The 14408-nt window shown below is 47.8% G+C and overlaps 1 long non-coding RNA gene across 7 annotated transcripts; it reads right to left on the bottom strand.

Moving 5' to 3' along the window:
• Positions 1-600: 600 nt before the first annotated feature.
• On the bottom strand, positions 601-14272 carry LOC104684668. Of its 7 annotated transcripts, XR_005603106.1 has the most exons (6): positions 13738-14272; positions 13450-13628; positions 12402-12489; positions 7413-12108; positions 3305-3946; positions 601-785 (listed from the first exon to the last, which is right to left on the bottom strand). It is a non-coding gene; the product is annotated as an uncharacterized LOC104684668 (long non-coding RNA). The 7 variants fall into 7 exon arrangements; XR_005603107.1 differs by lacking the exons at positions 601-785; positions 3305-3946 and having other exon boundaries at positions 6289-8155; positions 8342-12108; positions 13738-14268; XR_005603110.1 differs by lacking the exons at positions 601-785; positions 3305-3946 and having other exon boundaries at positions 6289-8118; positions 8342-12108; positions 13738-14268.
• Positions 14273-14408: the final 136 nt, after the last annotated feature.

The following is a 14408-nucleotide window of genomic DNA, read 5'->3' as shown; positions in this document are numbered from 1 at the left end:
CTTGGGGATCACAGCAGAGGGCAGGGGGTTGGGGATCATGGAGGAAGGCAGGGATCTGAGGAGCATGGAGGAGAGTTGGGGGGTCCAGGACCATGGAGGAAAGGAGGGGGTCCAGGACCATGGAGGCAAGAAGGGGGTTTGTCCTCCTCCATGGGGGAGGACACTGGGTTGGGACTATGGAGGATAGAGGGTTGGGGACCATAGAGGAGGACAAAGGGGTTGGGGACCATGGAGGAGGGCAGGGATTTGGGGACTACAGAGGAGGGCTGGGATCTGGGGACTGTGGAGAAGGGCTGGGATTTGGGGACCATGGAGGAGGGCAGGAGTGGAGGACCATAGAGGAGGACAGGGGCTGGGGGCCATGGAGGAGGACAAAGGGGTGGGGGACGATAGCATACAGCAGGGGCTTTCAGCAGCCACCCAGTGAGGGGTGGATGGATGTACCCTCCCACCGGCGACGGGGGCTCATGCAAACTGCTCATTATAACCCTATTCCCAGCCTGTCTGTCTGTCTTTTCTTCCAACTATCTGTCTCACTCACTAATCAAAGAAGATTGTTCCAAGAAAGCTGGAAGAAGAGAAGGAATGTCTCACTTGGCTGTGGCTTCCTTTGGAAAGTCTGGAAAAACCGTGGCATCTCGATGTGCGTGAAGCTCTGCCTGGCGAGAAGCACATTTTCCTTCCAAAGCTGCTGTAAAGACGTGAATCATGAGCCGGTAACGCTCCTGGCAGTGCGAACCCCAATTCCACTGAGACATGGTGCTGGCAGCGGCTCCGCTGTATCTCTTGGACGGAAAAGACAAACATTTATCATAGTGACAGTGCTGGGGAAGAGCTGCCGGTGCTGCCGAGAGCCTGGCGGCGGCCGGATCCTGCCAGCGCCCAGGGTTCTCCCACCAAGTTTTCCGAAGGTCTACCAAAGTTCCTCAAACACCAGCCAAGGGGTTTACAGTCCCTTTTGGTTGTCCTCCACCACCTTGGTGGCACCTCTTGCAGGGATGAAAATATCCTGTATCCAATCATCAGAAAAAGAATAAAAGCCTTTGGAAAGGTCTGCTGGGAGCTGGGGGGAGCCCTGGTGCTCTGCCTGCTGCACGGTGGAGCTCCCCACCCAGCCTGTTCTCTGCTGTTCCCATGCATCCAATGCTGGGGCCAAACTCCTTCCAAACCTTGCCCCCCAAAATGCCCTGCGCTGCAATTGCAAGACCCCAGTGGCTGTGACATGTTTACGAAGCCACTCACTCCCTGCCCAGGCAGTCCCAAAAATCTGCCCACCCTCTTGTCCACCGTAGAGCTGGGGCTGTCACTTGCCCTGCTGGCAGCAGATGCCTGGCTGGCTGAAGCTGCCATTTACAGATCCTGGAGCAAACAAAAACACCCCTTCCATGTAAGTCCCTCCTTTTTGGGTCTGTGGAACTTTGTGCAGCCCCAAGAGCACCCTGGCTTGCATAGACCCCAGCCCTCTAGACAGGGTCTGGGCTCAGGCTTGGAGTTAGAAGAGTTTCAACATTAAGTGTGGATGTGCAGCCCATGGATTCAGGACATGTCAGACAGACACCTCCCACCTCAAACCAGAGCACTGCAGTTAGTTTGTGTCTGTGAGGAACCCCAAAATCAACACATTTTGCCCAAGACGTGCAGGACACTGAACCAGGAAGGCAAATAAAGCCTGAAGAGTGTGCTGGGGCTTTGGGAGCACTTCCCTTGGATGACATCAATGGAATCACAGGTTGGAGAAGCCATCTAAGATCATCAAATCCAACTATTAATCCTGAACTGCCAAGACCACCACTAAACCACATCCCCAAGTGCCACATCCACAGATCTCCATGGGAGGAGGATTTGCAGGTTGCAAAGGGCTTCAGACCCAGAACTGGGCTCTGCATGTGACATCAGAGTTTCCTGGAGGAGACAGGGTGAAGGATGGGGAGCAAGCTCACTTCTGGAGCCATCTGCCTTGGGAAAAGGAATGTCCAAGAGGATTGTCTGCTTGAGGGAGATGGGAAAAGCCTGGATATTGGTCCCAAGGGATCACCATTCACTTTAGTATACCTGGGTCATATTCAGGGCAAGCATCAGAGGAGCCAGGGCAGCCTGGAGGCCTGGGAAGGGGATTTTCACTCCATGAGGTGTCCAGAAAATGTTACCCCTGAAAAATGGGGGGTGGTGGGTGGGGGCCAGGGCCTGGGGGTATGTCTAAGCAGAGCAGAGGGTGGAGGGATGACAGGGTGCTCCCACGCTGCTGTCCCTGGCCAGGAGCTGCTGCAGCCCAGGCAGCAACTTGGTGCCACATCACAGTGAATTCCCAGCAGTTTTTCTATGGATGCCCAGCACGGATTGGAGCATTCAGCTGCTCCTTCTCTAATATGTTCATTAGTGGTCATTTAATTACAGGATGCAAGACAAGCCATTCTAAAATACTCATGTACTTGTGCAAAACATGGAATGAGCAATTAGTGCTGCTAATGAGAGAGGGAGTCGTGGTATCAACAACAGGAGAAATCCATCAGCATCCTGGCAAACCTGCAATCCACCCTAACCCACACAGACTGCTCTAATCTGGAATTATCCCAGTAGCCTTTTGGGGCAAAGGGAGGGAAAATGGAATGTGGGTGAGATGGTGGCAAGAGGCCAATTCCTACCCACAAGAGAGACATGAGGTGTCCAAAAGCACCTGTATTCCCACCAAAGGCTGTTGGAGGGAATGGGAAGAGGGTGCTGGTGCCACCACCACTTCAGCTCCAGATTGAAATTGAGCAGCACAGGGAAGGCCCTTGCTTCCTTGCAACTTTCCAGTGCCATTGGCCTGGGGATGGGAGTTGGTGGGGCCGAGCATGCAAACCGAGCACTCCCAGGACAGGGAATGCTGCCGGCTGCTTCCCGGTAGCTGTGATTAATTGTTGTTAATATTAAATTCAGCACTTTTATGCAGGACACAGAAGTGCTTAGGCAGAAGCCCAGCTCCCATCCTACCTGTCATTAAAAAACATTGCAATTAAGCTCTAGTGGAAGGAAATACAAGTAAACGCATCCTCTGTAAGTGGCTTCAGCTTTCCACAGACATCTGTGTCCCCCGTTTCCTCTTCGGCTGTCCGAGCTGCTTCTGTTTTCCCTCTTCCCATGACCCATACATTGCTTTTTCTCCTTAATCCTGCCCACAGCTCCCAAAGGCAAGGGCTGGAGCGAGGAGGAAAGGAGCCCCAGCTGCCTCTGACCCATTGCCACCGGTGGAAAGTTCGTGTCAGCTGCAGCTGCAGCCCCAGCCCCGGCCAAAATCAAGGCTGTGCTCTGGGTATCTGCTCACCTAGTTGGATCCTGATGCTCTCTTTGCTTCTCTCCGTGGGCAGTCCAAATGCTTCTGCAAGAGGAAGGGGTGCTACTGCCCCAATATAAAGCATTTAACAAATTATTTCCACTTTGCAGCAGATCTGGATGGGATTTTCAGCAGCTAAGACCTGCTCCTGCTCAAGTCAATGGTGACAGACCTCGACCAAATGCTCCAGGAGAGCCAGCCTGGCCTCCAACCCTGCAGGGCCCGGCACAGTCCAAGCTCTGTGGCAGAGCTGTGCTGACAAGCACAATCATGTGGCAAAGCTGAACGAGCTGGGGGGTTATTGCATCCCAGGACAGGATTTTCCCACGGCATTGTACCCCTGTTTTACTCCAGCTGTGGTTCTTCACCTAGAAAAGGATGAGGCAGGATGTCAGGGGTGAGATGTGGGGCAGGTAGGGATGGGTCAGCCTGAGCCACAGGACGCTGAGAGGAACCGTGGTGGCAGGGCCCAAAGGGGCAGCCTCTTCTGCCTCTCCCCAGTGACCAACAGGACTGTGATGCAGCCAGAAGTTGTGGTTAAAGTTTATGGAATGCCAGAAGAGGCAGGTGGGAGTGACAGCCATGTACAGCCAGGTCATTGTGTGGCCAGGGTCCCCATCAGGTCCTTAAAACCTGGGAAAAGGCAAAAAAACAAGATAAGACTTAGGGCAAGGGAGTTGGAGATAAAAAGAGGCAGTGAGATAAAAATAAAACCTATGTCAAGGACGATACCAGTGCCAGGAATACTACATTGAAAATTTTGGACCTGGGGGGATAAAGATCATGTGAAAGGTGTCCTAAGTGCCAAAGCTGGCTTTCCAGAGCCACGAAGGACGCTGGCAGAATCGCAGAGGTTCAGGATGGATGGGCAGGGAAGAGGGGCACCAGGTGTGCCTAAATTTGGGCAGAGCTGGGGCTCTGGAAGCCACAGGGCCCAGCCAGCTGGAGGTCTGGGATACAACGTGAGGATTGTGGGAATGCCCTGGCTGCACTCAGTGCTGAGTGGCAAAGAGCGGTGACAACAGTGCCCACACCAGGCTGTGGCTCTGGCCACATCCTCAGGCTTTGCTGATGCTGAGGAGGGAAAGGTTTTGCTGGGATCGTGGTGCTGATGAACACAGGGGTTTTTCCTCGTTGCTTGCAAACATCAGCATCATGTATATAAACACAAAATGCCAAAATGTGAGTCAGCCCAATGGCACTTTGGCTCCTGCACCAACAACCTGATAAACGGTGGAACCAGAGCTTGCAGAGGGGATTTATTCCTGTTTTGGGGGTTTCAAAAAGTTGGTTCATGGCAGGTACAATATACTCCCAAGATATAAAAGAAAAAAATATTTAAATTAAAAGAATGATATAAACCAATTTTTTTCTTCCCAATTAGTTGCTCCCTATTGATGAAGGGAAACCTTTCAGTCTCAGGTAGTGGTCAAACATACTTTTTTTAGAGAGGAAAGAAATGCAGACAGTATTTTCATGTGAGCTGTAGATCCAAATTTTATAAAGGTTGGGGCTTTTTTAGTATTTGCTGAATAAGTTTTGTGGCCCAGTGCTGCCCAGCATAACAAAAGGTTCTATTCACACAAGGGAGCAGATCTGAGACCACCTCAGGAATCTTAATTCCTGAATTTCTCAGCTTTTTTTTTTTTTCAAACATAAAGGATCTCAATGAGCCAATCATGCAGACCTTGATATAATGTCATTTTTTTTATTAAAATGCTATCGTTTAAACTCTGCTCTGTAAACAGTCTGGCCTTCACTTCTGTCTCCAGGTGTCAATAATCCCATGTGGATCAGCAAAACCAACCATGGATATAAAGTTGAGTGTGTGTGAAAAGTGTCTGCAGGATTGAGGCCAGCGATTGCAAAACAGTTTAAACTATAATCCTCCATTTTCATTAGTTTCTTGAAAAACTTCTGCTGTGGGCTTGAAATCCTTCCTGTTTTGTTGAGCCAAAGGTGATTTTTCTCCCCAGCAGTCTGAGCACAAACCTTCCCTCTGGTTTTATGTTGTCAGGCTTCAAAAATCACATTTCCCACTAAGGACATTCTGCCCTTTTCACTGAGAGAGCTCGACATTGACATCTATCATCTAAATAAAGCTAATTAAATACAGTTATTACTTGCTAGACATAAAAGTGTTCCAACCCCACAGTCCAGTAGATTTGGCTGCTTTTGCTAAGTGAAGCTTTGTGCTCTCCCTATGCTACAGAAACACTACATACATTTCCAGCCTAAGAGGTTTCTTCAGCCCTGTAGCTCTTTATTTTCTGTAAGATTTGAGGCCTATAAAAGGGACTTCTTTCAGTCCACGGTGTTTGCCACGTCTTTGCCTTAAGATGCAGGAGGAGGATGGAGCAGCTCAGACCATCCCTGCTGTCAGCCCCACGTTGCTCCAGCACCCACAGGCACTGGGAGCATCCTTCATTCCTGTGTTCATTTTTCAGCCTAATATATAATTTAAGTAAGACCTCAGCCCAAAAACTCTGTATCTGCATCATCTCCTAGGACACTGAGCAGTGCAGAGGTGGTGGGCTCCAGACAGTGGCCACCTGAAGCTCTGTTCTGTTGGAGAGAGAAACAACTTCCCACTAAGTTGTCACTGCCACGCGTTGCCTTTTTGGGGAAGAATGAAGGCAGTGGCTCTGTGTTGCTGAAGTTTCTGTGGTTAGAGAAGCACAACTGCTCATCTAAGGGCAGAGGTGGGCTGTGGGCTGGTTTGCACTCAGGATGAGGTCAGGAAGATAACAATCTCTCTAAGAGCCCTGCCACATTTCTAGCTTGGAAGAAGAAGTTTGAGGCTGTAGCAAAGTGATGGACTTGGTGCCGCCTGGTGTGAGCAGCGCGTCTGGAGAGGTGAGACAGGGCAGGAGAAAAATCTGGTAAAAATCCACACACCTCCACTCAACGTGTCTCTAAAGGAGTCCATGGGAATTGACTGTGAACTGAATGCAATAAGAAATGGAAGCAAGAGATCCAGGTGAAGAGCAAATCCTTCATTAAGAGCTTAAATGGTCCAAATGAAAAATCAAACATGGCAATAGTTATTTGGGTTATAATAGAATGAGACTTAATAAATATGTGTTACAACTGTGAAAGGGGAGTAGAATATTTTCCCTGCTCGTCAACAGAGCCAAAGCTGAGGAAGGAATGGAAACAAGGATGGTAAAAGAGGAGAAATGAGCAGACAGGAAAAAGCCACTTAGCACAATAAATCTGCTTCTCAGCCCCCACTTCCTTGGTGCATGGCTGGAGCCTTTTCTCTTTCTCTGGCCACATGTCTCTGCCCCCCAAAATCACTGCAGAAGTGTGGAAAATCCTTCAGCTGAAGATGGTGGGATACCTTACTTTAATATTTTCAGCCAGGCTTCAGCTTTGTAGCTTATTCAGGAACAGGTACCCAGGAATTTAACATTAATAACTGAGATATTTTGACTGAACACATAAGACACACAATGGGCCTGTTTGTTTTTTTGTTTGGACTGAAGAAATACTGAGAGGCAATTTCAACTCCTGGTTTTGTTTTCCAAGTGTTCTAGAAATTAATTTCCCAAATAAATAGACAAGCTGCGGGACAGTTTTATCCATGAGATCACACACAGTAGCATGGTCTGCACCAAGTTCCCTTTGGTAAATAACTCATCTCTCTGAATCTACCAAAACGACCTCTGAGCAGTTCTCACAGGTATAAATCATGCCGAGCTTCTGAAAGCTGCAGTCTGGAGGAAATCTTTGGTGGGAAATTGCTGGGAAGCCTGTCATGGGATTTTTCCTGACTGTTCCACTGAGAGTTTAACATGTGCCACGAAGCACGAGGGTTGTTTGATTTTTGCTTATTGACAGTGACTGTTGGTTCTCCCATTCACCCAACTCAAGGAGCTTCCTGGTTTATAAAAGGATTAGGGCCCCATTCCTAAGTCCTGGTTCCATTTAGCCAATAAATGCTGGTTTGTAGTATTTCTCCCTCTGTGACCTTTCACTGTGTTCTATGTGCCACCTTGTCTTGCTCCCCCACTCCCCTTTTTAACAAACATTTGCTGTTTTCAGTTCCCAGAACCACTATTGCCCTTTCCCTGTGGAAGCAAGCATTCCCTCTTACCTCTGTCAAAAGGTATTTCTGTACTTGCCTCATCCACAACCAGCAGGACCCAGTCCTGAGTAACTTCACATTTTATTTCCACAATACACTGCAGTTGTCAGGGCAGCACCATAGGTAAAAATGCCTGGAGGATGTGATAACCACCTCTGCCAAAGTGTTATGTTTCAGTGTTCTCAGCAACATTTTCTTCCCACTTTTTTCTCCTCTGGAAACAGAACAAGGCGCATGGCACAAACATGCATTCATGCTCAGTTTTAAACATGATTTTTTGGAAGGTGTTTGCTTTCACATTCAACCTGGTCTAGTGGAAGGTGTCCCTGCCATGGCAGGGGGTTGGAGCGAGATGATCTTTAAAGTTCCTTCCAACCCAAACCATTCCATGATTGTTTGGTTCTATAAATTGCCCTGTAGGACTTCTTCTTGTTTCATCCAAGTCTTAATCCTACCACCACTACAACAAATTGAAGTAATGACGGGTTCCTGTGTTTGTAGACAGAAGTGAACTTCTTCCAAGGTTGAGAACACAAAAGTGTGTACAAATTGTCTTAAATACAACCTAAAAGTTGATATAATAATTTCTCAATGCCTTCCACTTCATCCTTGTCACATCACTGCTAAGTTGCTGAGATACATCTGCTCCACCGAAGGAGTGAGGGTCACGTATCTTTCTGGATGTCACTGGAATTGCAGCCACACAGGTGAAGTCCTAGGTATAGGTGAGAAGAATGTTCACTTCAATCCTTCTGGGGAAAAAAAAAAGCACCAGAAATCCAATATTACTGGGTTTGGTTATTTTTCAAAAAATGTTGGCACCCACAGGGCAGAATAACAGATTTGGGGCTAAAATAGAGCCAGGGAAAGAGCAAGTGAATCTATTCAGGGATGAAGTTGGGAACACTCTGCGTGGCTCGGACAGCAATGGCTCTCACCAGATCCATTCCCAGCTCAGCCATGCTCAGGGTCACCTTTCCATCGCGGATCAACCGAGACGAGGGATCAGGTCACAAAAATGCCCCAGCAATCCTCTTCTTCCCAGAAACCTAAATTTAAGAAGGGCTTGGTGCACACATAGCAAATGTTTCACAAAGTTTTATGTTGTGTAATTGCTTGTGGCACATGCAATTCCTTAGCTGGGGTTTTCTGCAGATTTGCAGCAGGTCTTCCTCCCAAACCTGTAGCGTGTGCACGAGGTGGCTGCATAATCCTGTAATTACACCTGTAAATCCTCACCCTCACCTCTTTTCAACCGAATAATCCAAACCACTAAATATAAAACATGTTTCAGTTTGCAACTGCACCATTGCAAAAATCCGAAAATGGTAAAATTGTGTGTTGCAACCTTCACACCCATTGCAGAAATAACAAATTTTTCAAATCTCTACAGTTTCCTCCATAGTACTGCAAGAAAATCGTGTACCAAGGGTCACGTCTCGCCTGCCCATGGTTTGAAAGGGGTTACTGGTTTTTGTCTGCCTGTTGGAATGGCCCGTTCCTTGTGGAAAATAGAGCTAGTTCAGACATGTTTAATGGAAGTGCCAGAAACAGTCCTTTGCTTGGACCAGGAAGAGCATGACACCATCCTGCAGCATGAAGGAAGGGAAAACCAGAAGCACCCATGGGAAGGGGGCACACCAGTGCTGCTTGACAACAGGGGGCCTTTTGTAGGATGTCAAAAACCACAGAAGCTCATTTGCAAGAGAAAAAACTGCAGAACTTGAGAGGGGTAGATCGAGAGAATTCACATTATCATCATTCTTCTACTTCCCATCCTGACTTGGAGCCCCAGAAAATCCTCCCTCATTTGTATCACGTAGGACTGTATTTCTGTGCCTTTTCAACTGCCTTCCACCTACTCATGAAGTCCTGCTGATGACTTTAGTGTCACTTCCCACTATTTGACTGCAGCTCTTGGTCATTCCCCCAGGTTTTTGCTGGTTTATGCTGTGCTATAAAGCAGAGTTACCTCATGGCAGCAGGACTGACTCAGCTCTGCCTTGGGAATGCTGGATGAGGACCGCTGTAGCTGATCTCCAGTCAGTGTTTTAGAGCTTCTACCCTGTTTTCTTGCCATTATTTCCTAATGGCTTAAGACTTTGCTTCAGTTTGGTTATAGCCTGTCCCTTGTCTCCCTAATTTATACATTCTGAGAAACTGCAAGCAGGTGGAGTGGGAGCTTGATGCAGGGCTGGGCTAGGTGACATCAATGACTGCCACTTGTAAAGCCCTTCTCCTGCCCTTTATTCCTTGGGACTTCCACACCCACACAGTCCCACTCATAGCAACCCTAACACTCCTATTTTGAATAAGAAAGTGCCTTTTTACTTCCTTTTTTTTTTTTTTTTTAAGCAGCAGGGTGCCATGCAAGTCCCTCCATTGAGTGTTTGTAGCTATAAAAGCATGTCAGATGTGGCTGTATTTGCAGACAACAGTGGTACTTCCTCTCTTTGGAAATGGAGCAAGCTTCTATTTTGGGTTGTGCTGACTCAAGGATGAGGTACCCAAGCTGATTCAGCAGTTTGGCAAGCCAGAAGAACTTCTGGTTATGAATGGAATGAGCAATAAACTTAAGTTTGTCTTCATCTTACAGAAATGTATATTTGAGTGAAGCCACCTCCTGGTGGCAGACATTTTGTCAGATAAGTGGAATATTCTGCATTGCTTTTGGCAAAAAGGCCACTCCAACGAGACAACCATAAAGCCTGCAAGTAAAATTCTGGTCCCAGGGGAGCCAGAGATTCCTATTCATCCGGACTGGGACTTATCCTCCCTCTTGAGTCACACAAAAAGATCTTCTACTGCTTACTTGCTTATTTAATCTGTGCATCTCATCTGGGATATGAAATCCTCTCAGTGATATGAATAAATTGAACAGCAATTTCAAAAGGATGGAAATACAGGACACAAAACCAACCTGGCCACTGCAAGGAAGTGAGAATGCACCACCCACTTACTCAGCTTCCATGGGTTCGTATGGAAAAGATGTCAAAGGTAACCCTTGTGCTCTTCTGCTATGGAAAAGTGAAATAAGCATCACGATACTTTATAATTTTTAAAACCATGGAGGAGTAACAGTCTTTCACAATATTTGCCACTGTTAGCCTGTTAGTCTGTGAACAGAAGTCAGAAGATTTGTTGAGTTTTGGTTTTTCTAAACGAGTTCTTTCACCTGGAGGCTTCCAGCATTCAAAACAAAGCTTGCAACGAACGCTGTGCATGTCAGCAAGGATGAAGATACCGAAGTTTGTCAGAAAGTGAGATCTTGCTGTTTATTAAGGCAAGAAAGCAGGAAATGGGGCATCTGAGCTGTCTCCCTTGAGGCCTTCTGTCTGTGGATGGTCCAAACAGGTTTTAACATCTTTGCCTGCACCTTTATGCTGTTTCCAGACAGGATCAATAATCCCCATAGTCCCCACCCATGGCACCCATGATGCCTGTTCTTTCAGGCTGCCAAGTTTTTCCTTTGACAGCACATAATAAAAGCTGCAAACTTCCAAAGAGCATTCCTCCTCCCCAGCTACAGCAACCCCACTGGCATTAAGGCACGCTGTTGTTCCAGCCAGCCGTTCCCATGTCATATTCTCCTGCCATGAAGGCGGTTTGTGAAGTCTAAAAAAGCATCATGTGGGTTGTCACATTTCAGAACCCTCTAAATAGCTTTGCGTGGCTCCATCAGATAAGCAGTAAAGTACAATATTATGAACGTCAAACAACAGCTCATCATTACAGCTGACAAAGCTTGTTCTTCTGAGAGGGGAAGTAAATTCAGTTCCATAGACTAAATATGTATATTTAGTGGCTTGAAGTTAAAAGAACTCTGCAAGTAGGATTTGCATTTGCCCAGCTATTGCTCTGTGAAATATTTCCTCTAACTCAGTCTCTGAGAAAGGAAACCTGTCACAGAGTATTTTGGAAGGCTGGTCAGAGTTCTCCACAGGGAACCAGCACAACCAACACCAGAATGAACCCAGGACCCAAGATCTAGACTGCATGGAGGCTCCCAGCTCTACCACGATGGCTCGTTGTGGTAGCTAAGAAAGCGATCCAGAGGAAGCATCTTCCTTCAAGGGTGTCACAGACATGACCCACTCAGGTGCTGCCTTAGAGGGACACGCTGGCTGTTATATCTGTCCTGGATAAAAACAAATCAGAAGGTGGTGGTGGTGCTGAGGAAATAACAAATACAACCTCAGACCACTTCTTGCTCTCTAAAACAAATCTCGGTCACACTTAAAATGAATCCAACCATCACTGGCATTTGTGGTTTTCTGCTTCATGTATTTAATCTGCTACTTGAATTCAACAGAGAAAAATTTACACAATAAAAGCAAAGTGAAATTAAAAATTCAGTGTTTCAGGAGACAGCATGAGGTCTGTCCCAGCCAGAGCAGAGCTAATGAAAGTGAAGAGAACTGTTCCTTGACTGCACATGCAGGGTGTTTCCATGGAACTTCACAACAACAGGGGAAGGTGGGGAATGGCTGGGCTGGTGAGTGTTGGGTGACTGCTCCACCCAAAATATCAAGTGGAGGAGAGCAGGACGAGAGTCTACAGGTTACAAGTCTAGTGGGAGCTTCCTTGGGGGAGCAAGGATTCTGCACAACCTTGGAATCCCGATGCGAATCTTACCAAAGGAGGGTCTGAGAAGTCAGATGTCTCCTTCCATCCCATCTTCCTCCTTCGAACCTGTAAACAAAAGCTGGGAAAGAGGAACTCCTTTATTAGCGGAGATCAAAAGCTGTCTCTGACCAGTAGCCAGACAAAATTTGGGATCATGTGGGTCACTCAGTGAAAACTTGTGGTGTAGCCAGTATCTTTGATGTCATTCTGTTTATTCTAAGAACATACAAAGTCACACTTTATTGAGCGTGGGGGAACAAGACAAAAAACCTATGCTGGAATTTCGGTACCTCTTAAATCTCAAAGTTCAAATCACCCAACATAAATCTTACAGGTTTACATAAAAAAATTTAAAAACACAGGTAGTTTTACCTTAAATTCTCTGCCAATGAGGTAAAAAACTTTTTTCCATTTTCCACCACGCCTTCGAATCCTTGGAAGCTGTTGCACTTCTTTAATCCTGCAGATTAAATAAATTCATTGTCCTGTACAAAGTAAAAATGTAACTTAAAGTACATTTAGATGAATCAATAAAAAGGTTGGAAAGAAGTTTTAGTGAATTTATCAATTAATAGCCAAGCCCAGGAGGCCATCCTGCCTTTCTGCTCTGTCAGCTCAGGGATTTCTCTCTTCCCAACAGTGTTTATGTAAGAGCTGCATGGCAAGCAGCACTCGCTATACAATATTGATCAGCTGAGCCATTAGCTGGAATTCAAGAGACAACTATGTCACAGCAAAACCAGAACAACTATTGCTATTGATTGGAATTTTTTAGAGAATATTTTGATATTTGAGCATGTCAGGAAATACAAATTTCTTCTAAATAATAATACTAGGAACATAGATTACAGCATGGTTACAGAACATCCTTACAAAGGAAATGAAAAAATGGGCAGGTTTCAATTTCAGTAACTGTGGGGACACAGATTTTCTATTACTATTTTCGAAAAAGATTATAGAGAATCACAGACCACTGTGGATGCAAAAGACCTCCAAGACCATCGAGTCCAACCTTCGACCCAATACTAACATGCCCACTAAACAATATTGTGAAGCACCATGTCCACTCGTTTTTTAAACACTTCCAGGGATGGTGACTCCACCACTGCCGTGGGCACCTTGTGCCAGCATCTGACCACCAGTGAATAAATTTTCCCAATATCCAACCTCAACCTGTCTCGGCACAACTTGAGGCTGTTTCCTCTCATCCTGTCCCTCGTTCCCTGGGAGCATAGCCCAACCCTCACCCAGCTGCACCCTCTTGTCAGAGAGTTGTAAGGTATGAGAAGGACCCCCGATCCTCTTTTTCTCCAGGCTGAGCCCTCCCAGCTCCCTCAGCCGCTCCTGGTGCTCCAGACCCTTCCCAGGCCACTCTCCAGCCTCTCAATGTCTGTCTTGTCTAGAGGGGCCAAAAACTTACCTCAGAATTGGCGGTGCCACAGCACAGGGGATGGTCACTGCGCTGATTCTGCTGGCCACAACATTACTATTATTACATTAGTGCCCTTGGCTTTATTTTATGGAATGGTGTGGTCTTTAGAGAAGGGACTGCAGAAGGAAGGACGGCTGGAGTGAAGTGCTTTGCTGGGGAAGGCTCACCTGGAAAACAGCAAATGGGATTCAGGGAAGTAGAAGCCATAGCAGGAGGAACTGGGGCTGGAGCCGAGGGGCTAAGAGGGATGAGGTGGGATCAATTTGTGAACATCACCTGCGAGCAAGGGTGAGGGATGCAGAGCTGGGAAGAAGAGAGGGAGCTATAGCACCAGCAGAGAGAAGCCCTGTGAAGAAGGAAAGCCACGGTCCATCTGCGAGGAGAGATAATGAAACCGAGGGAGCGGGGCAGGCGAGATAGCGTCAGCCATAAACAAGCGGAGAACGAGGAGAAAAATAATCCAGCTAGTTTGTAGCGGGGCTCAGGCTCAATTGTTTGGTGAAGTGCGTGTTGTCTGCGCATGGCAAATGTCAGCCGGTGGGGAGGGCGGTGGCGGGGGCAGCCCGGGAACCCCGGCGCCCGGCCTCGCGGGCTGTCCCCACTAAGGGGCTGCCCGGCTCCTGCTACCCCTCGCTGTCCCGTCCCTGCCTCACGGAGGGTGCCACCATCATCACGCCCATCGCTCTCTGAGGGGACCGTCCCCACTCCTGCCCGCGCCCCTCGCACTGAGGCGGGAAGTGTGTGTTGGGGGGGAGAGGGGGGGGCGCGCTCCCGCCGCGCCGCCGCGCCCAATTGGCCAGCGGGGGCGCGCTCCCGCAGCCCCCCCGACCCCCCCCCGTGCCGTCAGGAAGATGGTGGCGGCCGCTTGAGCGCGTCCCCGCGCTCCCCTTCCTCCCCTTAGACGGGCGGGCGGGCGGAGCAGAGGGGAGCGGCTGCTGCTGCCGGTG

The sequence above is a fragment of the Corvus cornix genome, chromosome 14 (assembly GCF_000738735.6).
Source record: "Corvus cornix cornix isolate S_Up_H32 chromosome 14, ASM73873v5, whole genome shotgun sequence".
Taxonomy (NCBI): Eukaryota; Metazoa; Chordata; class Aves; order Passeriformes; family Corvidae; genus Corvus; species Corvus cornix.
Note: the sequence above shows the minus strand (reverse complement) of the source record. Positions and strands in the feature narration are given on the sequence as shown.